The 25,492-nt window shown below is 41.6% G+C and overlaps 1 protein-coding gene across 7 annotated transcripts in view; it reads right to left on the reverse strand.

The window, feature by feature from the left end:
- LOC115174890 (TGF-beta-activated kinase 1 and MAP3K7-binding protein 2) overlaps positions 1 to 22,638 on the reverse strand; it is a 71,194-nt gene extending 48,556 nt beyond the window's left edge. For 3 of the 7 annotated variants that reach the window (XM_029733890.1, XM_029733886.1, XM_029733893.1), the window contains exon 1: positions 22,287 to 22,637. The gene's annotated coding sequence lies outside the window, so the exon portion shown is untranslated. Of the gene's footprint in view, positions 1 to 11,295; positions 11,341 to 22,286 lie in introns of all 7 variants that reach the window. The other 4 variants (XM_029733892.1, XM_029733891.1, XM_029733888.1 and 1 more) reach the window with 3 other exon arrangements.
- Positions 22,639 to 25,492: the final 2,854 nt, after the last annotated feature.

Below are 25,492 nucleotides of genomic sequence, written 5' to 3' on the forward strand. Positions count from 1 at the left end.
GGTCTGAATACTCTCCGAATGCACTGTATGTGGTAGGCTAGAAGACTGTCTCCCAGTATGCCTCCCAGTACACAGGACTGTAATGTAATGTAACAAAAAGGTTATTATGTGGTATATTTGACAGGCAAAACAAATGATGAAACGGTTGTATGAAAGGTACTACACAAGTGCAGTATATTATACAGTAGCCTTTGGCGTAACACTCAAAACCATTGTGTAAAAGCATTAGCATAACTGAACTTTGATTCTGGAGAGAATACCCAGGAAAAAAACTAAAGGAATGTGTGAACACAATGCGGCTGCCTGTCAGGTCACAAAGAAAGACAGTGGTGAATTGAAGAAAGCGCACAAGTATGTGAAAACTGATCTGTGATAGCTGTGATAGTTCGGAGGACAGAGGTGGGAGGAGGCTAAAAAAAGGTTCAGAAACAGTTGGTTCTTGGTTCTGATAGATTTTCCGACAGGAGTTTCAAAGGCTGCCCAGCTTCACTGGCCCAGTGCCTAGCAACATATTCCTCCGCTAGATGATTCACAATTACAGGTTATTTGTTGGCTTGAGAGCCATGGAGACGACCCCCTGGTACTACTTTCTGGTCTTAAGACAGAGCCTCCTCTTCCACTGACCGATTCATTAGGGATCACAACGCAGTCAGCCCTAACTTTGGGAACTCAGTGGTGTAGCCTTAGCTTAGCATCAAGGCACTCCAGCAAATGGCATGCTATTACTATGGAAGGAAGCTTACGAGAAACGCATCCCTCTTGGCAATATAATAAACTGACAGACCAATATCACTGAGTTACATCTTCATGACTGTTATACACATGCCATAGAGCTGGGAAAAGGCTCAGGGCAGTATCTCAAACCGAACTGTGCCCTGTCCTTGGGATCACAATGCAACATGCAGAAAAATCCATAAATACCAGACATATCTTTCATGTTAATCTCATACCACAGCCACACCTTCAAGAGGAAGTACCACACCTCTTTGAATGGCGCAACAATGGAGGCACGCACAGAAAGCATGCCATCGCTCTGACAAGATCTCACCCTATATTTCCTACTAAACACAACCAACCTTTAGGTTAGCTATTGTTAGGTTAGGATAATTGCAAAACACCTGAAAGTCCCACTGGCTTGAAAACTGTGGTACTGTGGTCATCTTGTCCCATGCAGTGTTATTGTAACTGAACAATGAAGCTGCTTGCAGGATGTTCAGCTCTGATATGCTAGGTATGCACAGGCAAATCACCCTTTACTGCCTCAAGGCATATCCATCAAAAAGGACCCATGAGCACCAACATGGGAAGTTCATAGGAGCATGTCAAATTGGGTGTCAAATGACAGCTAAGAGTCTATATTTTTGGGAAATGAAAGCATACAGTGCATTCGGAAAGCATTCAGACCCCTTGACTTTTCTACACACAATACCCCATAATGACAAAGCAAAAACAGACATTTTTAGACATTTTTGCAAATGTATAAAAAATAAACAGAAATATCAGATTTACATAAGTATTCAGACCCTTTACTCAGAACTCAGAATCACCATTTGACAGCGATTACATCCTCTTGGGTATGACGCTACAAGCTTGGCACACCTGTATTTGGGGAATTTCTCCCATTATTCTCTGCAGATCCTCTCAAGCTCTGTTGGATGGGGAGCGTCGCTGCACAGCTATTTTCAGGTCTCTCCAGATATGTGTGAACGTCCGGGCTCTGGCTGGGCCACTCAAGGACATTCAGAGACTTGTCCCGAAGGCACTCCTGCGTTGTCTTGGCTGTGTGCTTAGGGTCGTTGTCCTGTTGGAAGGTGAACCTTTGCCCCAGTCTGAGGTCTTGAGCGCTCTGGAGCAGGTTGTATAGACAAGTTTGTGCTTTTCCTAATCATGTCCAATCAATTGAATTTATCACAGGTGGACTCTAATCAAGTTGTAGAAACATCTTAAGGATGATCAATAGAAACAGGATGCACCTGAGCTCAATTTCAAGTCTCCTTGTAAAGGGTCTAAATACTTATGTAAATAAGGTATTTCTGTTGTTTATTTTTAATATATTTGCAAACATTTCTAAAAACCTGTTATCACTTCGTCATTATGGGCTATTGTGTGTAGATACATGAGAAACATTTTTTATTTAAATACATTTTAGAATAAGGCTGTAACGTAACAAAATGTGGAAAAAGGGAAGGGGTCTGAATACTTTCCGGATGCACTGTAGATACATTTTCAACCATTTTCCATCTTAAAAATGTTGCATAAGTAAAGGCGTTGATTTATGGATAAACAGATAGAAAAGAGGTCTTAGAAAACATCTACCAGAAAAAGTTTGAAAAGGTATCAGAAATAGCCTACATCAAAACACAATAATATTGACGTAAAGAACTCTGCCAACTAATATCAATAATTGTTTACCTTTGTAAGTTTAAGAAACATTAACTTTTGCCTTGTAATTCCATTACCAAAAACTCACATATCTTTAAGATATTTTCACATTTCTCTGAAATAATAATGAAAGTTCACAGAAGTAACAAGACCTACCAATTAAGTTATAGTGATTTTACTGATATTCATTTTGTTTATGTAATTATTAAGTGATAAAAACTCATAATTCCGGACCACCCGGGTGGCGCAGTGGTCTAAGGCACTGCATCGCAGTGCTAGCTGTGCCACCAGAGATTCTGGGTTTGAGCCCAGGCTCTGCCACAGCCGGCCGCGACTTGCAGGCCCATGGGGCGGCACACAATTGGCCCAGTGTCGTGAGGGTTTGGCCGGCAGGGATATCCTTGTCTCATCGCGCACTAGTGACTCCTGTGGCGGGCTGGGCGCTAGGTGTAGGGTGTTTCCTCTGACACATTGGTGCTTCTGGGTTGGATGTGTGTTGTGTCAAGAAGCAGTGCGGCTAGGTTGGGTTGTGTTTCGGAGGATGCATGGCTCTCGACCTTCGCCTCTCCCGAGTCCGTACGGGAGTTGCAGTGATGAGACAAGACAGTAGACACTACCAATTGGATACCATGAAATTGGGGAGGAAAAAAGGGGTAAAAAAAAAACACTTGTAATTCCAGTTCCAAATTTCTAAGGGAATTCCCAAAAAATCTGTAACGGAATTGCTGCAAGTGAATTGGCTACAAAATCATAATAGTCACAAACCACAGTTTGCTGCTACCGTCCTCCCTTCCACTGTTATGTTCAGCTCATAACAGTTTTCTTTGTTTTTCTTTTGTCTGGTGGTCAAACCAAGAGTGTTAAAACAAACTCTCTCTCTTTCCCTGCTTCTCACTCTCCCAGCTCTTACTGACACCTACCCAAAAGCCCCCTCTCTTTCCATTTACTGTAACCAGCATCCTCACCCACTGAGCACCAACCGACACCGGACGTCCATGGACTTCGAAAAGTAGTTGAAATTTGGTCAGTCCACCCTGGCCTTGATGTCCACAGACAGACTGGATCAAATCTGAACTTATCATAGATGTTTGGATAGCACAGTACAGTACAATACAGTACATTGAGTAGAACACAGTACAATACAGTAGAGTACTCTACTGTACAGCTGTACTCTACTGTACTACTGTACTCTGCTGTACTCTACTGTACTACTGTACTCTGCTGTACTCTACTCTACTCTATTGTACTGCACTGTGCTCTGCTGTGATGTTCAAACTTGTGAAACATGAGCAGAATGACATTCATATCCATAATTCTGCATTTTTGTGTATTACAGATCAGGGACCCATGATGTAATTCCGTTAGAGTACAAATCCACTTCACCTACTGTAGTTCAATAACCAAAATAGATTATTTCAAACTCAAGGTGCCAAGTCATAGCTGACAACCAATTCTTTCTGCAGAGCTTCTGGAAAACCCTGAGGGAGATTCTACCATAATTCTGTTACCAAAGTATGCATTTGCACAGTTCTTCCACTAAATTGTTGTAAATTGTTGTATTTGTATTGTTGAAAGTAGTCCTTGCACATAGAGTTGTATGGTTTGTTAACATTTTAAATCAATAGTTTTTCTTTGGCATACAGTTTAAAGTGAAAAAACTGAGTCAAAGTGTAATTCCGTTACCGTGGAATTGCCCCTTAGTAAATACACTTATGGCGTGTCATCACACTCTTTAGAGCAGCACATAGCCAGCAGGTTATTTATTAGTGTACCATCTCTCCCTGTGGCTTTGGTCCATTCTATCACCTTCCTCTACCACCCTGGGGTGTAAATATGCCCTCTCACACTGAGAGAGAAGCCCTCTGTGAAGCCTGTGGATCTCTCCAGTTTATATTACAGTGTATCGCGGCAGGCAGGACAGACCTCCATGTGCTCCGCTAAGGAGAAAACCCTCCGCCGGAAATGCTTTCCGCAGCTGCTAGGAGTATTATTCCCCACCTTGAGGCCAACCAAAAGACAAATGGCAGCCAAGTCACATGACTCGTCCACCGCAGGATGCCATTGGTAGAAAGGCACTCTATTCCAGCCCTCTCTAAACATTCTAGCCATACTTCTCTCACTGAGCGACTGTATTCACCCCACCACTGTAAATGAGTTGGGATGTAACCTAGTAGCTAGCTACTGTAGAATGTCATGACTATTGATACATTGAAAACAGGCCAGTCATGACTGACAGGAATGCTTATCTATGATTAACTATATAACAATAAGTCATCTCTGTTGACAGTATGAACTTATGCCATAAGTGGCTCCGCTCCCCCAGGTGTACTATAACACTGCGTCCATGAAGTCTGACCAAAGGGACCTCAGTGATCACAGATTCCGCGTGGATGTTTTTAAAATCATGAAATGTGAATTTGTCAGCCTCTTTCCCCACCACACCCACCAGGCTTGGCTGTGTTGCGTGTGAAGGGGTATGGACTGGAGGCTCTACTGAGTGGCTCTTCTGGTGCCCACAGAGGACGGGAGGGACAGTGCCGGCTCTGCCCAGAATGGCACTGACAGGTGTGCCTGTGAGGGTGCCAGCAGCGGCCAGGCCTGATCCGCAGCGCAGACAGCAGCCAAACTACACACAGGACCAGGACCCAGGGTCCATGGCAGTACATTCCTCTGAGGAATAACCCAGCAGAGCCCCAGCCACGCTGTTATGACATCTTCAACCTGGAGCAGGGACGGGGTATTGAGGGGTGGGTTAGTGAGGTCAGAGGACAAGGAGAAAGGTAGTGAGGGGGTGTAGAGGGGGTGGTTGGATCAGGTACCCCCTTCCCCCAGCTCTGCTGCCCCCCTCTCTAGTCGCCAGCTTCAAAGTCAAGAGAAGTTTCCATGGATCAGCAACAAGGAACAAGGAAACGACCAAAAGAAAAGGAGGCTCAGGGCAGCTTGGAAAAAGGCCACTCTCACGTAATAAGAGCACTGTGGCCTGCTTCCACCTTTACAAGCCTGCACTCAGCATGCTCCTCTCTAAACTAACTCTGTGGGCACTTCGGGAAACGTTTTTCCCTCAGCATTGAAAAAAAGTAATTCTGATCAAAAACCAAGGGGTGGGCAGAGGTTCCACAATCCACAAACTTCACTTTTGTGTATGTTTGCAGAGCTGTTGTGAAATCTGTGTGTTGGAAAAAATATTGTCTCCAAGCTCAATGGGAAGTATGGCTTGTTTTCTTCCCCGAGGCTCAGGAGGTTGCATTCAAGATTCAAGAGTTGCAAAACATCGCCAAATGTAATTTAATAGACCGCTACTATTTCAGGAATTACAGAGAGAGATAGACCCACACAACAGCCAGTTGCCCTTGGCAAAGCCATACTAAACCACAACAAACAAAAGCATTTCAACTGTGTGGACTTCACTGTCCACCACACCCTGACAAAATGTTTTGAGAGCGGGAGAGAGAGCGCTCCGGGAGAGGAGAGAGAGAAAGAGAGAGAGAGACTCAGAGAGAGAGAGAGAGAGAGAGAGAGAGGGCAATGGAGGGTGAGAGCCTGAGGCCCACACTGTGCTGATAGGGCTGTAGGACACCAGATCAAAGCCCTTTCACAGCATTAGTGAGTAAAAACCTGAGAGAGAAGACAATAGATGAAAGACAATCAGCAAACTGTGAGAGCAATGATGAAGGACAGAGGAGACCTAGTCGTCTCTGCACGGCAGTAAAAAAAACAGCAGAGAATAACACAACTGGAACAGAACAGTATCTGTCTACAGCCTGGGGAGGTCTACATGGACATGGGACAGTAATCTGCCCATAGGATAAGCAAAGAGAGTGGTGATAAGGCAACTGACTGTCTTGTGATATCTAGACCTCTCAAAACAAGCAACAGGCAGGTCAACACAATATGCTGACTCATTACGTGAACACAGAAATGTCACTCTTGTATTGTAGCACTAAGCACAAAATAGGGTAAGCATAACTATTAAGTCCACTTCCATCTTTGAATTCAAAAAATAAAAACAACATGTTCAGCTGTTTAATGTTTCAACCTATTCATCTGGTTGTTATATCATCATTTATTATTAAGTTATTGCCCGTTGTGTAAGTTCCCACTAGTGGTCAATATCAAAGCAACAAAAAAATGTTGGTGTTAAGGCTACCCTCAGATAAACACATTTGTCTGATATTTTTAGTACCGTCTCAGATAAGTGATCATACTTTATGTAAAATTCAGATATTAATGTACATGTATATGCACATGATAGCATATTTCATGGGAATTAATGACTACTTCTTGCCAATTGAAAATCTGGGTTTTTCCCGATAGCAGTCGTGCCTGCATGTCACAGTCACACAGGAGCAAAATAACTTGATGAACTACAACAAGACAATAGATTTCGGGCATTTACAGCTTACATTTTCAAATGCATTTTGTCTTATTTTACCGTTAAATGAACCTTGCATTGTTATACATAGACTACATTTTTGTATATTGTACGTGTATCTCAGGTGGGCTTAGGGGGTACAGTAACAAAAAAAGGAAACTCCCTCTATGCAGAATGTAAATGGTAATAGATAAATATTGTTCAATACCAACTTTGCATAATATTGTAGTCTACAGTGTGGATATGTATACCCCAAACCATCGGTTTCCAAATATTGATTTTGCTATCTTTTTCACTTAAATCACTGTTGTTCCAATTAAGTTCAGTATGCTCCTATTAAGCTCATTTTGAACTTACACCCATGGGGATAGTGTGTTGATATCCCTAATATTCAATGATCATGCATAAATCTTTTTTTTCTTTTCAGATTTAAGTTGTTTAAATCACACAAAAACTACAGTTATGCATATTATGCATCTAGCCATACGCCTTTCCCAAGATTAGAAGCAATTAGGAACAATTATAAACCTCTGTACTCTCTCCAAGACGTTTGGAATGGACAGGTAGTCGTTGATGCAGAGAGAGAAGAATAAGACCAGGGTTGAAGGATAAAGGACCTACAAGTGGTGGACAAAAATGCTAGGGACATGAAGATGACTGTTGGGCGATTACTCATGCACCTTTGGGTGGGGGCATTGTCATATAGTTGTCCTTCATTCATCCAGGTGATCCCGTTTGTTGGTCCACCACCTGTACCTTTGTAATACACAGTAGAGAGGGAGATTTGAAACAGTCTTCAGATAGACTTTAGGAAGACAAGTCAAACTAATTAACAAGAATAGCAGTACAGCAAATGTGAATCCGCTTTCATATAATTACTTGACACTTGTGTGTGTTAGGGTCTTTGTTGCATGGCCGGCGTGGGTGAAGTTTATTTTATTTTTTTTTTAATAAAAAACAATTGCAAGTAAAGTCATAAAACTTCACATCATAAATTAATATTTCATTTTATCTTGACTTTTCTTAAATAAATTAGGGCAGTATATGCTAGAAATGTCTAAGCTTAGATTTTGGTAGGCTTAATAGGTAGACTTAACCTACTTGTTTCTAACACAATGTTTCTTATAAACTCAATAGTGAATCAGGAAGGTAAAAACATGTCGTTAGTAATGTATTATTGCAGCTCCTCATTTCAATGTCAAATCACAGTGCAAGGGGAAATAACTCCTGCAACAGCGCCTTTTCTTTCCATTTTCACTAGATTCCACAGTTTCGCATTCTTCCTGGGGTTTTGAATGGCCGCCTGTACTAATTTAACGGTAAAAATATTAGTCTATCACAGCTGATGTCCCATCTGAGAAACAGTAGGTGCTAGTGGTGCAGGCCTACATGGAGAATGTGTGTGTGTGTATTTTGTACTTGTATTTATTAAGAATCCCCATTAGCTGATCCCCATTTGCAGCTACTCTACCTGGTGTCCAGCAACATTAAGGCAGTTATATACAATTAAAAAAATTACATGACATTACATTTCATAACACTTTTCACAACACATCAAGTGTGTTCCCTCAGGCCTCCCAAGTGGCGCAGTGGTCTAAGGCACTGCATCGCAGTGCTAGCTGTGCCACTAGAGGTTCTCGGTTCGAGTCCAGGCTCTGTCGCAGCTGGCCGCGACCGGGAGACCCATGGGGCGGCGCGCAATCTGCCCAGAGTCATCCGGGTTAGGGGAGGGTTTGGCCGGCAGGGATGTCCTCGTCCCATCGTGCACTAGGGCGCAGTGCACGCTGACACGATCGCCAGGTGTACGGTGTTTCCTCTGACACATTGGTGCGACTGGCTTCTGGGTTAAGTGGGCATTGTTTGTATGGGAGTTGCTGCGATGAGACAAGACTGTAACTACCAATTGGATGCCACAAAATTGGGGATAAAAAAATAAAAGCGTGTTCCCTCAGGCCACTATTCTACTATCACATATGTGACTCGTATCAGGAAACTAGTAGTATGTCGCAGGTCACTACTTCACTTTGAACGTAAACTTTTTTCAAAAAATCTAAAATGTGTTTTTTTTGGCAGAAATGCCTTCTGGAACATGTGAACTTTCATGTGCCTTAATAACAAACGTGTATACCATCTGTAAATACTAGGGATGCACGATATATTGGTGAAGATATCAGAATCGGCCGATATTAGCTAAAAATGCCAACATCGGCCCGCTGTCTAGTTTAACGCCGATGTGCAAAACCGATGTCAAAGCTGATGTGCATACCTATATAAAGTAGGTACATGATGTAATGACGCCGCATAAAATGTTGCGCTACACGTGCAACACAGCATTCCTAAACTAGCCCACAATGTCTGCTGTGTGGATCAAGCAGTCAACAAGTCGAGCATTCATTTGAAAGAGTAAGAACATCCGTTAATGCCAATATAATGGAATTCATTGCCCTTGACAATCAACCGTTCTCTGTCGTAGGTGATGTTGGCTTTCGCCGACTGGTCAAGCACCGGTACACACTACCAAGTGCGCTATTTTTCAGATGTTGCCCTACCGGAGTTTATTTTTGCCCAAAAAAATGTAACCTTTATTTAACTAGGCAAGTCAGTTAAGAACAAATTCTTATTATACCAAAAGGCAAAATGCCTCCAGCCGGGACGGGGGGTAGGATTGAAAAAAAAATATATATACACACACTACCATTCAAAAGTTTGGGGTCACTTAGAAATGTACTTGTTTTTGAAAGAAAAATAAAAAAATGTGTCCATTAAAATAACATCAAATTGCAGATTTTTTATGGAATATCTACATAGGCGCATGGAGGCCCATTATCAGCAACCATCACTCCTGTGTTCCAATGGCACATTGTGTTAGCTAATCCACGTTTACCATTTTAAAAGGGTAATTGATCATTAGAAAACTCTTTTGCAATTATGTTAGCACAGCTGAAAACTGTTGTCCTGATTAAAGAAAAAATAAAACTCGCCGTCTTTAGACTAGTTGAGTATCTGGAGCATCAGCATTTGTGGGTTAGATTACAGGCTCAAAATGGCCAGAAACAAAGTACTTTCTTCTGAAACTTGTCAGTCTATTCTTGTTCTAAGAAAGGAAGGCTATTCCATGTGAGAAATTGCCAAGAAACTGAAGATCTCATACAAGTCTGTGTACTACTCCCTTCACAGAACAGAGCAAACTGGCTCCAACCAGAATAGAAAGAGGAGTGGGAGGCCCCGGTGCACAACTGAGCAAGAGGACAAGTACATTAGAGTGTCTAGTTCGAGAAACAGATGCCTCACAAGTCCTCAACTGGCAGCTTCATTAAATAGTACCCGATAAACACCAGTCTCAACATCAACAGTGACTCCGGGATGCTGGCGTTCTAGGCAGAGTTCCTCTGTCCAGTGTCTGTGTTATTTTGCCCATCTTAATCTTTTCTTTTTTTTGGCCAGTCTGAGATATGGCTTTTTCTTTGCAACTCTGCCTAGAAGGCCAGCATCCCGGAGTCGCCTCTTCACTGTTGACGTTGAGACTGGTGTTTATCGGGTAATATTTAATGAAGCTGCCAGTTGAGGACTTGAGAGGCATCTGTTTCATTCCTGTGCTGTTTGTAACTACACTGGTAGGTTGACTGATAACCTGAACCAGATTGCAGGCACTGGTTACAGTTTGAAACTTTTTCTTGAGTGGCAGCTGGATGAAAGCCAGTCAATATTTAAATTGCCCAGAAAATATACTTCTCTGTTGATATCACATACATTATCAAGCATTTCACACATGTTTTCCAGATACTGACTGTTAGCACTTGGTGGTCTATGGCAGCTTCCCACAAGAATGGGATTTAGGTGAGGCAGATGAACTTGTAGCATATTACTTCAACAGTATTTAACATGAGGTCCTCTCTAAGCTTTACAGGAATGTGGTTCTGAATATAAACAGCAACACCTCCACCATTGGCGTTTCTGTATTTTCTGTAGATGTTATAACGATGTATTGCTACCACTGTATCATCAAATGTATTAACTAAATGAGTTTCAGAGATTGTCAGAATATGAATGTCATCTTTTTTTTCTAGCAAAGTATTGTGTGTGTGTACATGGAGAAGGGGGCGGCTCCCACCCAGAAACTTGTGCAGTCAGCTGCCTGCAGAGGAAGCCATCACCAGTGTCCACGATCAGGTGCTAGCTACATTCCTCTAAACCATTCACTGTCACATCAGATAGATAGACAACTCCGCCAGCACCAGCATATCTATCTTGGTCACCACTATTTGGCTCAATTCCCCTCAAGGCTTTCCTGGTCTCCTCTCCTCTAAATAAATACAAGCTCAATGCCCTAATTCCATTGAATCCACCACCGCCATGTTGTCTTGTGTGGCTTCGGGTGGCGTTGTGGGGCCTTCATTTTAGCAGGGCTGCCTGAGAGCACAACAGAGCATGTCACAGAGTAGTGAGGGAGGGACAACAGTACAGGCACCACCTCACAACCCCTTACTGGTGCAGGATGAGAGACCCCACTCAGACTGCTGTCAGGCCCCAATATTACACACCTGGGAGGAGACTCGGGAGAGAAGGGGGTTCGAAGTGGCCTTGAGCTGCAAGGAGGAGGAATGGAATTAACTGTACAGACTGACTGATGCTAGTATGATAAACTGGCACCACAATTCATGAAAAACAAATGTCTTTCAATTTATGAGGACAAGCAAGCTATCAGTTAGCATCGTCAATGCTGCTATTATTTCTTTGGCATTCCTTCTGCATTGACAATGGAGTGTCTTATTCAGTGTAAAGAAATATGAAGGGGAGGATGAGGTGCCAGTTGGCTAGCGTGAGAGTTGAGGTGGTTATCACAACTGTCCCTGACAAAAGGAAGTGTTTGTATGTCACGCACACATATCCTGCCACAGTGTCTGGCTGCAGTCTCCTTAATCCCATGGTGTGCAATGTTATGATCACTGCTGCTCTGTCTTCCTGTGTGTGCAACCTGTCATTCAAACTGTCCGAAAGGAGATGACAACAGAATGACTACAGATACTGCATATATCATAGCCCCCCTTTTCTCCAAAACCCACTGGACTATTCCAAGTCCATTGACCTACCGCTTGCTCATAAATGAAAACTGGAAAGTCATTGATTAAAGGGCAATTCTGCCACTTTCAACCTCATATTTATTCTCTCCAGCACCATACCAGTGTCTCCATATGTGAAAACAGCGTATTTCTATGATCTGAGGTTAAAAAGAAAGAAACGGTGATATTCAAAACCTGCAATGAGTTTTTAGCTTGAGGGAAGGTATTTTCTTACTCCCCACGTCACCACGAATCTTACAGTGCTTGAAAATCACAGTTTTTTAAATGTTTTAACTTTTGTTGATGTAATCGGGTAGAACTTTTTAACTTTATACTTCTTTCTACAAAAAGCGGAAATATCCCCTTGTCACATACACTATATATACAAAAGTATCTGGACACCCCTTCAAATTAGTGGATTCGGCTATTTCAGCCACACCTGTTGCTGACAGGTGTATAAAGTAGAGCAGACAGCCATGCAATCTCCATAGACAAACATTGGCAGTAGAATAGCTCAATGACTTTTAACGTGGCACTGTCATAGGATGCCACCTTTCTAACAAGTCAGTTCGTCAAATTTCTGCCCTGCAAGAGCTGCCCCGGTCAACTGTAGGTGCTGTTATTGTGAAGTGAAAACATCTAGGAGCAATAACGGCTCAGCCGCGAAGTGGTAGGCCACACAAGCTCACATAACAGGACCGCTGAGTACTGAAGCACGTAGCGTGTAAAAATCATCTGTCCTCAATTGCAACATTCACTACCGAGTTCCAAACTGCCTCTGGAAGCAACATCAGCACAATAACTGTTCGTCGGGAGCTTCATGAAAAGGGTTTCCATGGCCGAGCAGCCACACACAAGCCTAAGATCACCATGCGCAATGCCAAGCGTCGGCTGGAGTGGTGTAAAGCACGCCGCCATTGGACTTTGGAGCAGCGTAAACGCGTTCTCTGGAGTAATCAATCACCCTTCACCATCTGACAGTCTGACGGACGAGTTTGGCGGATGCCAGGAAAATGCAACCTGTCCCAATGCATAGTGCCACCTGTAAAGTTTGGTGCAGGAGGAATACTGGTCTGGGACTGTTTTTCATGGTTCTGGCTAGGGCTGGGCGATATGGCCAAAATATTATATCACGGTATTTAAAAAAAAAAAAATACGGTATGACGGTATTTTATGTTTTTGAATAAATAAAAGTTCTAAATTTGCTTTATTTTATTTTGTATTCTTTTTATTTAACCTTTATTTAACCAGGAAGGGCTCATTGAGATTTGAAATATCTTTTTCAAGAGCTTCCTGGCCAAGATAGGCAGCACCAAGTCATTACACAATTACAGACAGACAACATGAAAAACTACAAGTAATCTGGTAAAAACCATAGCATTCACAAGACTACAACAAAATCATAAAACAGCAAATTAAAACATTGACAGGTCATGGAATCAGCCTCAAAATCCTTCATCAGTGATTTAAAAACACCAATCTGGACAAGTTCTTCCAGTTTAAAAGTATTTTGTAAGGCGTTCCAAGCCAATGGCGCAGAGAACATAAAAGCCCTTTTACCAAATTCAGTTCGGACAATCGGAACAGTTAGCAGGATAAAGTCCTGCGAACGAAGAGAGTACCACCACATTTCTGAACAATAAAAATGGCCAAATTAAATGGTAGTAAACCCAAAATGGCTTTGTAAATAAAAGTATACCAGTGACTGAGCCTACGAGTGACTAGAGAAGGCCAGCCAACCCTGGTATATAAAGTGCAGTGGTGCGTAAGGGTTTTGCAGTTTAAAATAAATCCCAATGCGCCATGGTAAAGGGTGTCAATTGATCTCAAACACTGAGCGGAAGGATTCATATATAAAATATCCCGATAGTCTAGTAAAGGCATAAATGTAGCTGATACTAGCCTCCTTCTGGCTTCAAAAGAAAAACAGGCCTTATTCCTAAAATAAAATCTCAACTTCAGCTTCAATTTTTTTGTAAGTTGTTGAATATGCAATTTAAAAGAGAGGCCATCGTCAATAAAATTCCAAGATATTTATTTGAGGTTACACTCTCAATCTCATTGCCCTGACAGGTAGTAATAGGTCAAAAGTTCAGAGGTCTATTTCTTCCTTTAGAAAACACCATTAGTTTAGTTTTGTCAGTATTGAGGATAAGCTTCAACTGACACAAAGTATGTTGAACAGTATAAAAATCAGTTTGCAAGTTCTGGAAAGCTTTTTTGAGAGACGAGGCACAACAATAAATAACAGTATCATCAGCATAAAAGTGAAGTTGCGCATTTTGCAAATTTTTGTCAAAATGATTTATATAAATAGTGAATAAAAGGGGACCAAGTACAGAGCCCTGGGGCACACCATTACAGACAGACAATTTAACAGACATGAGCCCATCAAATTGAGTGCACTGAGTTCTATCAGACAGATAGTGCAACTGCATGCTCCGAAAGACCTACACTCGACAATCTCTGCCTCAGTATAGCATGATCAACTGTATCAAAAGCCTTAGAGAGATCAATAAAAAGTGAGACACAGTGCTGTTTTTTGTCAATTGATACATAAAATAGTATTTAAAAACTCATTTAGCTGTTCACTCACAAGGGTTTCAAGTATGTTCAGTAGGGGTGACAGCTTTGAGATTGGCCTATAATTTTTTTAAAGAGTTGGATCTTCCCCTTTTAAAAGTGGTGGAAAAAATGCTGATATCCAGATCTTTGGAATTTCATTACATTCCAGGGTTAGATTGAACAGATATGTAAGTGGTTCAGCTATGAAATCAGCAGCCAGATTTAAAAGCAGGGATCAAAAAGATCAGGACCTGCAGGCTTTCTCTGATCTAAGGATTTCAGGGCTTTATGTACCTCCTGCACTGAGAATGGCAAAAAGCTAAAAGTTTGACCAGCTCTTGCTGGTTCATCCACACAAGGTTGTACAGAGACAGAGGACACTGAATCAAACAGCCTACCAGATGATACAAAGTGCTAATTGAAACAATTCAGCATTTCAGTTTTGTCATTTACAGCAACAAAGTCCTTCAATACAGATGACGGTAATTCATTAACATTACTGTTTCCAGACATAAACTTAATAGCTTTCCAAAACGTTCTAGGGTCATTCAGGTTATCTTTCTCCATTCTGATTGTTTTATACTGTTCAATTCAACTTCAACCCCAAAATATGTCATAATTTTCATCAATTTCTGCATTTGAGATCATTTCCACACTGCAACGTAGGGCTGCACGATATGGGCAAGCAATCTGGGCCTTATTTTTAACCAAATGTTGCAATTTGACTTGCGATTTAGAGCAAAACACTTAACTTTTGGAATCATGGGAATAGAATGTCTGTTCTAATTATATAGTTAGAATATAATAGTGGGCACTTTTAATACAGTGTTGTTTGACATGACAACAAATCAAAATGCCAGGGATGACTTATTGTGACAGGGTAGGAACTAATGTGTTGATAGATTATAGGGTAACCTAGGAAACACCTTTGGCTACATTGAATGTTTTCTCTTAGCTACTTCATGTAGCTAACATATTCTTGCTTTGCATTTACCTCTTTAATTTAGAAGACACTGTTGCACAAACAACATGCTGATTTAGGTCTACACCATCACTGGTATTATCAGGCTGTATAGCTAATTACGCTTGCTCTTACTCAGTAGATTTATTAGCTAGCTAGCGATTAGCATTAGCGGCTAACAATCAGAGGCTAACAAGATTTAGGAACAACTTGCTAAGAAAAGACAAACTAGCTGTTTGCAGAAGTAAGAAACACAAGCTAATAGTGTAATTATAGTGTAATTATATAATGCTAGTAGATTTATATTAAGAAGCAAAGTGACAACTGCATCATTGTCATCAACATTGTTGCATGTGCTGCATTGACCATGCAGACTGAACACAAGTGTCTAGTGGTTGAGGAACATCAAATGTGCTCCTTGAGTGACAGGGGGCGTGGCTAGGTCTATGTGGAAAGCGGTATAGAGAGACGACTCAAGTAGCGAAGTAAACTATTAAAATGGACATTACACTCTGCATATCACATTTAACAAACCAAACATTCAAATACCATTATAGAGTGTAAAGTAAAAAACCCAAACCGGTCCGTGCATCAATACCGGTATATCACAAAAAACGGTATACCGCCCAACTCTAGTTCGGGCTAGGCCCCTTAGTTCCAGTGAAGGGAAATCTTAACGCTACAGCATACAATGAATGACATGCTACAGGATTCTGTGCTTTGTGGCAACAGTTTGGGGAAGGCCCTTTCCTGTTTCAGCATGACAATGCCCCCGTGCACAAAGCAAGGTCCATAAAGAAATGGTTTGTTGAGATCGGTGTGGAAGAACTTGACTGGCCTGCACAGAGCCCTGATCTCAACCCCATCGAATACTTTTGGGATGAACTGGAACGCCGACTGCGAGCCAGCCCTAATCGCCCAACATCAGTGCCCGACCTCACTAATGCTCTTGTGGCAGAATGGAAGCAAGTCCCCGTAGCAATGTTCCGGACATCTAGGAAAGCCTTCCAAGAAGAGTGGAGGCTGCTAATGCAGCAAAGGGGGGACCAACTCCATATTAATGCCCATGATTTTTAAATGACGTCCACAGGTGTCCACATACCTTTGGTCATGTAGTGTATGTATGTGCTGGAGATAATGAAAATGAAGTTGAAAAGTGGTGGAATTGCCCTTTAAGTGCACAATACAGCATTTCTCTAACAATGCTAAATAAACATGTCTCGAGACTTGCACTCCTGTCTTTCCAAACATCCCTTTTTAACACACAAGTCTGCTCTGTTTTTAATTACTTTAAATGCTACATCCAAAGAAACCCAGCTGAGGCACTCTCCTATATTTCTTTAATTGATGGTTGTGCTACTATCCTATTTCATAGCAGAGTTCCTCCTGGACTGTGTCCCAAATTGCACCATATACCCTATATAGGGCCCATAGGGCTCTGGTCAAAAGTAGTACACTATGTAGATAATAGGGTGCCATTTGGGATGTAAATTCAGCAAGGGAAAGGAACATTGAAAAACACTTAATTAGCAGAAAAAGCATGCTCTCTAATTATTCTTCTGTTTTCTATGCTGATTAAGTGCTTGTGTTGCTGAGGAGGGCTATTTTAGGAACATTGGTTCCACTGACTGAACTATTTACAAGTTTGTCAAAGTGTGCTTCCCAAATGACACCCTATTCCCTATATAGTGCACTACTTTTAAAATAGTGCACTATATAGGGGACAGGGTGCCATTTGGAACGCAGCCAAAGACATTCAGCAGAACTAGACTATCTATAAAAAAACATATAGTTCCCAAGTGGATACAGTACCTACTATAGGAAAGTTCTGGTTTGAATACGACATGTTACATTAGGGGCTCAGCCGACTGAATCCAAATTGAAGGGAGGGTGTGCTGATTTCAGTTGAGGCCAAACTAGGCTCATTTCAAAAAGAGAAGATGCATTGATTTGAGTAATGGGACTGATTTTAGGGGAAAACACACTGTCATGATTTAAGGAGGAGAATGCAGACTGATTTAAGTAGTGGAAAATACTATCCAAGGTCAAGCAGGGGGGCAGAGTGCACAGTCTCGCTATAGGATGTGGTGCACACTTCTCCCATTTCCTGAGGCAACAGATACTAAAAAGGCAGCTATGCTATAATAACACCTTTGACTGCACACACAGCATGTTGAGCACCCAGAGGCATGAACACAGAACCAACAAAGTGTAACTGAATCTCTCACAGCATTTACAAAAGCAAAGTGGTTGCGGGGGTGGCAGTACAATGGTTAATTGTGTTTTCACCTGATCATGGTATAGTTTATACATTTTCTAGGCTTGAGAGGTTGTCTGATCTAAGCAATAAACCACAACCAAGGTTACTTCCTCCCTGTCAGTGAGCAAAAAGTTAATACCTCTCACCTCTTTCAAAACAGCTGACTACAGCATGTGCCGTAACAGGCAAACAACTCATCCTTTATGCACCAAAGACATCCACAGAGAGGTTGAGCAAGTTCACTCACATAAACACATCAACAATTCTTGAGTCATAGGCCTATACCTAAAGTCTCAACTCAAGCTATAACTAGTCCTTAAAAGTCAAATCATCACTTTAATAACACGTTTAATAACACGTTGAATTAATGTGAATGTGGAGAGGACAACAAACCAAAAGGTAATAAACAATTGCATTGCCTGAGTCAGAGATAAATATGTGATGTTCACATCAAACAGATCCTAGAACTGGCAGAATAGAGAGAAAGAGAGAGAGACAGAGAGAGGGAGAGACAGTTACAACACTGTATATAGACATAAGATGACATTTGAAATGTTTTGGAACTTTTTTAGTGTAATGTTTACTGTTTTTTTAATTGTTTATTTCACTTTTGTTTATTATTTATCTCACTTGTTTTTGGACTGTAAACATATGTTTCCCATGCAAATAAAGCCCCTTAAATTAAAATTGAATTGAGTGAGAGCCAGAGGCCCTGTGCTCCTGTCAACACCATATTCCCTACATAGTGCGCTACTTTTGACCAGAGCCCTACATTTGACCAGAGCCATTTGGGACACACCCAGAGACAGAGACACTGTGGTCCTGTCAGTGTGCTCTGGTAGAACAGCCTGGAGACCTCGTGGTTGTGCTCAGTCACACAAAAGGAGCTGGCCCATTACTACTGATGACTGAGACCTTTCTTCTTCAGTTCAAGCAAATGGAGAGCAAAAAAATGATGCTGTGTGAATGTTTTGATTTTGCTAAAATCAGAGAGCTAACTAGATTAGCTGCTTTAAATGACACAGTTGTTAAGAACTATTTATTCTGCCACTGTGAGGATTGTTCCGTCATAACCTTGTGTTACTCCCCAATTTCACGACTTAGTTATAAACCCCATTTCTTAAAGATTCACTCTTTAGCAATGTCCTTCTCTTATCTAGTAAAATGTGTAAAAGTGTGGTGGTTCTACTGTTTTGGTTTATGTCATGTTACAATGTTGTGTTTACTGTTTTTTGTAAGTAAAAAACAAACTCTAACCACACTTCGCCTCAAGTGGTTGGAATCCGTTGAACTGAGCGGTTACTTTGCAGCGGACCCTGCAAAACCTACCACAATGGTATTCCAACAATGTGTCAAATAACTGTATCAACGTTTAATGATTCAGTAATGCAAAGTGTCTCTTGCAACTAGACTCTAATGGTGGTGGAGTCAGTCCACGTAACCTTTGCAGTGTCATACTCAGTCGATGCATGCAATTTAACCACTGAACTGGAAAGTCCACCATGTGAAATGGGAGGATTCCATTTGAAGCTAAGGAGTTTAGAGAGCTGCTTTACCAGGGGGAGGGGGGTTCAACTGAGTCTCTCTTCCTGACAGCCAGGCAGCCACACACAGGCCAGGGTGGGGGAGGGTTAAAGCCAGAGGCTCTGTCTCTCTCTTCCTGAGACAGACTGCTGCACTTGGCATAATGTGATGTATCCTTATAGTGTACTTACTACGTACTGCTCTCGTGGAGATAAGGCAACATGACTATAACAAGCAATATGAAACCAATCAATAAAACATTAGTGTCCACCTGGTAGGGTAATTGTGATGCAACATTTTACCAGAACACTCCAACTACTTCACGGTGTAGCTATTACTGATACAACTATGAACAGGACAGAAAAACACTCTGGTGGCAAAATCAACAAAATCCAGTGACTGACAGATAGGAAGGTAAGCCAGCATGACTTCCTAGGTTAAATGTCCTCTGTACTGTTGATCCAAACAACTAGCACTTGTACTCAAGCTAGAGTACTCATATAATTATCCCTCCCACTGCCTAGTCAAAAAAACAGCCCCTCTCTGGCTGGCAAGGGGTTGTTGTGCAAATGATAAACCTCAAAACCAGTCTTTCAGGAGAGAGGATTCCAGTCTTGGCAATAATGAACCATAACATTTTGAAACACCATGCCATTAAAAGATACAACAGCAACAGGAACTGAATATTAGTCCATGAAATAAAAAAGCACACCAATGCATTTTCTTTGTTTTTCAGATTTGGTTGACTAACATCTACCTACCGTGTCCAATGTGTGTTTGCAAACGGCACATTTGGAAACTAAGCAGGGAGACAACACTTTGACCGTGAGCTTGCAAACAACATCAAACAACTTCATTCTTATTCACTAACTCGACACTGTATATAAATGTTTAGCCTAATCTCCCTTCATTCACCCTCACAAAACACCAAGTCATTGAAGAAATACTGTGCTCCCCTCCCTGCACTTTCAAAATAATTGAAAAACTGAATGTACAACTTTATAATCTCTGATGAAGACCTACACAGAACATCCATCCACTCCAGTCATCGTCTTGTTAGAACTTGTGATTTATCTGTGGATTAGCACTTATCAGAGTAAAATGTGAAACTATCACCCCCAAAGAGTGGCAAATCAGCAGGCCTTTCTCAGCGAGCGACATATATTTGCCCAGCTACAGGCACACATGGTTTCAGTTAGGGGTCTGCACCTATAAACAGTTGGCCATGGCAGCTTATTGGTCAGGAAGTTCAATGTTGACTGCAAGTCAAGACAGGCACAAGCTGCTAATGAATGATACTCTACCCAAACCACTATCAGCAACACCAACACAACCATTGGAGACCAATAGAGAAGAGATTCTAGAAAGCCTAGTAGTAATTTAAATGGACTGCACTAGACCCTTTACAGCCAGGCTATTAACAAATCACTGTTAAATATTTTAACTTTGTAGCAAAAGGAATACCACAAAGGAACATTCAGGCATTTACTTTTAATACATGGAATATCAGGAATAACACACAATTATTTGGAAGAGAGTTAAATCAAGAGAGCTGAATTAATAGCCTATATGGACAAAAATAGGGCAAGATAACAAGATGGTCCTTGTGTGCAGTGACAACTACTATGCATGGAGATAGTATCCATGTTGTGTATCCATAAAGTTAGCGTGGTTGAAGGCTGAGCTTCATATTCCAAATGATTGATTTGCCCTAAATATTCAAAAACAAGAGCCTTACAAGGGGAATATTGTTTAATTCCAAGTGAGCAACAACAATCTGTGCTTAAAACAGTTACTGGCTGACATGTAGCCTATAAAGGCCAGGGCACGTGATAAAGTATTCATTATTTTGAAAGACACGATGAGCAAAGTGTGCACAAATAGCCAAATAGGCTACATTAAACCATTGCAAACAAGGCCTGAACCATTTATGTATTTGTAGATAATTATAGTTTGTTAAGGTAAGATAGTAAATATATTATTATTTTAATGTGTCAAACCCACCTCCCACACATGCTCCCCTCCACCTATCCATATGAAAGCTGTCAAACCTCTCATCTAAAATACTCCTGAAGGGACATTTCAATACATGGGTCAAATCTCCTCAGATGATCAAACTAAGTGATTACATTCACTTTAACTAAGAAATATATCTGTATCACATAAGTGAGCGAACAAACAATTATAAAATGATATAGAATAACATATAGCCTAATTGAGAGAATGTGCAAACATATTTCCTATAAGTTACATAGAAGGGAAGGAGAAAGTACAGGGCAGGCTACTGTTATTGCGTTTGACACCTCAAGGTAATTCGATTCGTGCAGCAATACAATTCATAACATGTAGTCTACAGGAGACTTTCGATTAGCCTACTTATTAAATTGGGCCTGTGCTATGCCATTCGGAACTCCTAATATGTCTCTAGGCAATATTTGGGGAGGCCCATCAATGCAGCGGATAGGATAGACAGGCCATCATATAATTGTAAAGCAATGTTTTACACATTTATATGCTGTCAACAACTGCAGCTAACTTGTTAAATTTAGGAAGCATCAAACGTCCGGGTAAATTACCAGACGAACTATCGCTACTTGCGAGCTACTATTTTAACTACGTTACCGAGCTAACTAACTTTTTGAAAACTATTTCCAAAAAATAAATCCAACTTCTTTGAAGTCACAACACTTGATATAATCATATTGGCATTATAACGGCCGTGTTACAATTTAGTTGTGCACTCGGAACACCATGGCTGACGAAGAAGTTTTGCAAGAACTCTCTATGGAAAAATGTAGCTACTATACTGTAGCCTGTGTAAGCTACAAAACATGCACGTCAGCTTTAAAATGAGCGGACTATAAATGCAAGGTTTACAGCTACATTTTATTACAAATGTGTAATAACATATGCATGCTGGACACAACAAATCGCACATAGCTAAACGAAATAGCTCACCAGATGCAGTCAAAAACTTTTTCACACCTGAAAAGCCGACAACAGAAAGTTTGTTCTTCGTTTTCTACTTACCAGAGGGATGTGCTCGCACATACATTTCGAACATGTTAGTAGGGAGTTGTTAGACCGAAATTTCATTTACAGTAACTCAACTACAACTTCAACCACTTCTGGTTCTGGGCCTATTCTGAAGCATTCGCTTACCGTCTCCGCCGCCGCTCCCCGGGCCACCTTCAACACCCGAAACTCAGCCACCGAATCTCCCACAGGGCCGTGGTGCTGAAAGAAAAGCGGCGAGGTGGACTTCGTAGACGGAGTTTCTACGGTACCCAGGCCTTCTCTGTTTTGACTCGAGTGGGGGGTTACTACAGCCCCCGCTGTTTCAGAGACACGGGAATTATTTTGACAGCTCTTCTTCTTTACCCCCTCTACTCCCCCCTTAATTTCTCTTTTCTTACTTCCAACAGATACGAATCAAAATACTTGTCACAGAATATGGCGGCTGCACAAACGAGCGCCTATCGCGAGACTTTAATTTTTCCTCTTAGGGGAAAGTTATGTTAGGGGAGAGGAAGTTTGATTGCTAAATCCTCTGTAGAAGCAAAGACAGAGAATGAACAGTTTGTGGTAATATTATTGGAATGGAAACTATCAACAGACGTGTGGGAGGAATACAGGTGGGGGTTAGGTCTGTGTCACTCTGAGTCTCATGGAACAACAGAGAAAATTAGGTCACAATAGTTATGTGCTGCTATAGTAAAAATACTGTAAATTGGTAAGTACACACCCACAATGATATCTCACCCATAATAATAATAATACACACCCATAATATCTCAAAAAAGGTATCCAACAGACAAAACAGATTGTAAGTGATTTTGTAAACAAAAAATGATGTCCAGAATAACACCTTCTAAAAAAAAAGCTTGTTTCAGCTGGTGGTCAGCTGTAAGCAGGTCCTCCCCTCGGACAGCTATACTAAAGCTGGGAGCCAGTGGGAGGTTATAATGGTCATGTGGGTGGTCACTGTGTGTTTTTGCCCCCCAATGAGAGGAGTTCCGAGACCTACAAAAGAGCAAGGAAAAAAATGAATGTAGCACTGTGTTCTGCAAAGGGTTCACTTTAGTGGTTATTGATCTAGTACTAAATAACTCTTATGGACATAAACATCTTGCTTTACTGTAAGTCTGTAGGTATTTCTATACTTATTGATCCCCACCCCATTTATATAAAAAAATGTATTTTGGTAATTTAGCAGATGCTCTTATCCAGAGTGACTTACAAGGGCAATTGGGGTTATGTGCCTTGCTCAAGTGAACATCGGGAAATACTCAGACATTCAAACAGGCGACCTTTCGGTTACTGGCCCAATCACTAAGCTACCAGCCGCCATTCCTCATCAGGCTTACCCTCATGACATGATTTTAGGTAGTGAGAGCATTCGCACTTCAGAGATGGAACAAAACTATTCAGTGTTAACACAACTTTAATGACATGCCAAACTCTCTCCTAATTGAACTGGGAAGTGGAAGTGGGGATTTAACATTCCTGGTACCTGTCATGGTTAATGAGGACATGTGGGAGTGAGGAGGAGGTCAATAGGGCTGTGTGGCTTATTAGGGGTTATCTTTGGGCAATCAAGTGTTTAGGGGGCATCATTCACACATTGGGCTTGTTTGATTTCGACTGCATTGCAATCAGCGACTGCCAACTAACTGATCTACAAATCACCTTGCATAATAAATAACTACTCATTATTATTTGTAGATCAGTCAGTCAGTCACAATTTACTCACGACTCATCAACGATTTCATGCTCTGGAACACAGCCACTCACTCCTTCAGAGAAGAACATGGATGGGCAGCTACAGATATAGGATCTTTATTTTATCAATCTTTTGTTCCTGATCATTTTCTGCGCAGCAGGAAATTCCAATCTGTAGTGTACTCAAGGTTTAAAAAGGCTTCTAAAGTTTGCAATTTCCACTTTAAAACGTCCAACTTGATTTGCATCAACCCCTACTGTCACGGATCTCTCCGGAACTTTCATTATGCACACCTGGCCCCTATTCCCACTGATTGTATTTGTATATATGTGCCCTTTGTTCACCATGGTTTTTTTGATTATTGTTACATTGTCCGTTGGTTCGTGTGCTGTGTGTTTTGGCTTTCGTGCCATTGTGGATTGTGCAGATGATTACTTGTCTCGTCCCGTGTGTTAATCATTGTGCGCTTGTGTTATTTATTCGAGGTACTCCTCGTTCTTTTGTTTGGGTTTCAACCCTGTGTTTTGTACAGTGTTTGTTTGGTCTTCGTCCCTGTGCCTTTACATGGCACGCCGTAATTTGGTTGTAATAAAAAACCCTATTACACATTCCTGCGCCTGTCTCCCAAATTATTCATACCAACGTGACAGAATAATCAACCATTAAGGGAGAGAGCGGGAATGGCCCGTCCGACGACGCTGTGACTGGTCCGTCCGGCGCCACCGCAACTTCAGCAGCTGCAACTGGCCCGTCCGATGTCGCCACAACTTCAGCAGCTGCAACTGGCCCGTCCGATGTCGCCACAACTTCAGCAGCTGCAACTGGCCGTCCGATGTCGCCACAACTTCAGCAGCTGCATCGGGTCCTGATTGACCTGCACTGCGGTTCCTGTACTTGTCCTCCAGCGCAGGTGTCATCCCGGATCCCTCCAGAACTGTGTCATTACGCACACCTGGTCCCCATTTCCCTGATTGTAATACTATAAATGTGCCCTTTGGTTCACCATTGGGCTGTCGATTATTGTTACAATGTCCGTTGGTCGTGTGAGTACCTGTGCTGTGTTGTTTTGGCTTTCATGCCACTTGTATTGTGCAGATGATTCCGGGTTTCGTCCCGTGTGGATTCATTGTGTGCGTGTATGTTACGGATCTCGCCCCGATGTATTTATTCGAGGTACTCCTGTCTCTTTTGTTTGGGTTTCAACTATGTGTTTTGTATACATGTTTGTTTGGTCTTCGTCCCCGTGCCTTTACATGGCATGTTGTAATTTGGGTAAATAAAAAACCCTATTACTCATTCCTGCGCCTGTCTCCCGATCCCTTTCTACCAACATGACACCTACAAAAAATGTCCATTAATTATAATCCACATAATACTTCACATTTCCTGTTAAGATCCTACATCTGTATGACAGGACTGGGGGTCACATCTATAAATCATCATAGACTGTGTCACTAGACTGTGTCACCCTCCTCTCCTCCCAGGAGATTGTAAACAGATCTATACAGGACAGGTCCTCCTGGGTGAAACTACTGTTTCCACTTTCTGGGTGCTCTATGTGCTGTTCTGTGTCAGTTAGTCTGCCCTCAGTGTTAAATTGGATGGTTGAATGTGTCTGTGAGGACATCATAAACAGGTGTCCCAT

The sequence above is a fragment of the Salmo trutta genome, chromosome 35 (assembly GCF_901001165.1).
Source record: "Salmo trutta chromosome 35, fSalTru1.1, whole genome shotgun sequence".
NCBI lineage: Eukaryota > Metazoa > Chordata > Actinopteri > Salmoniformes > Salmonidae > Salmo > Salmo trutta.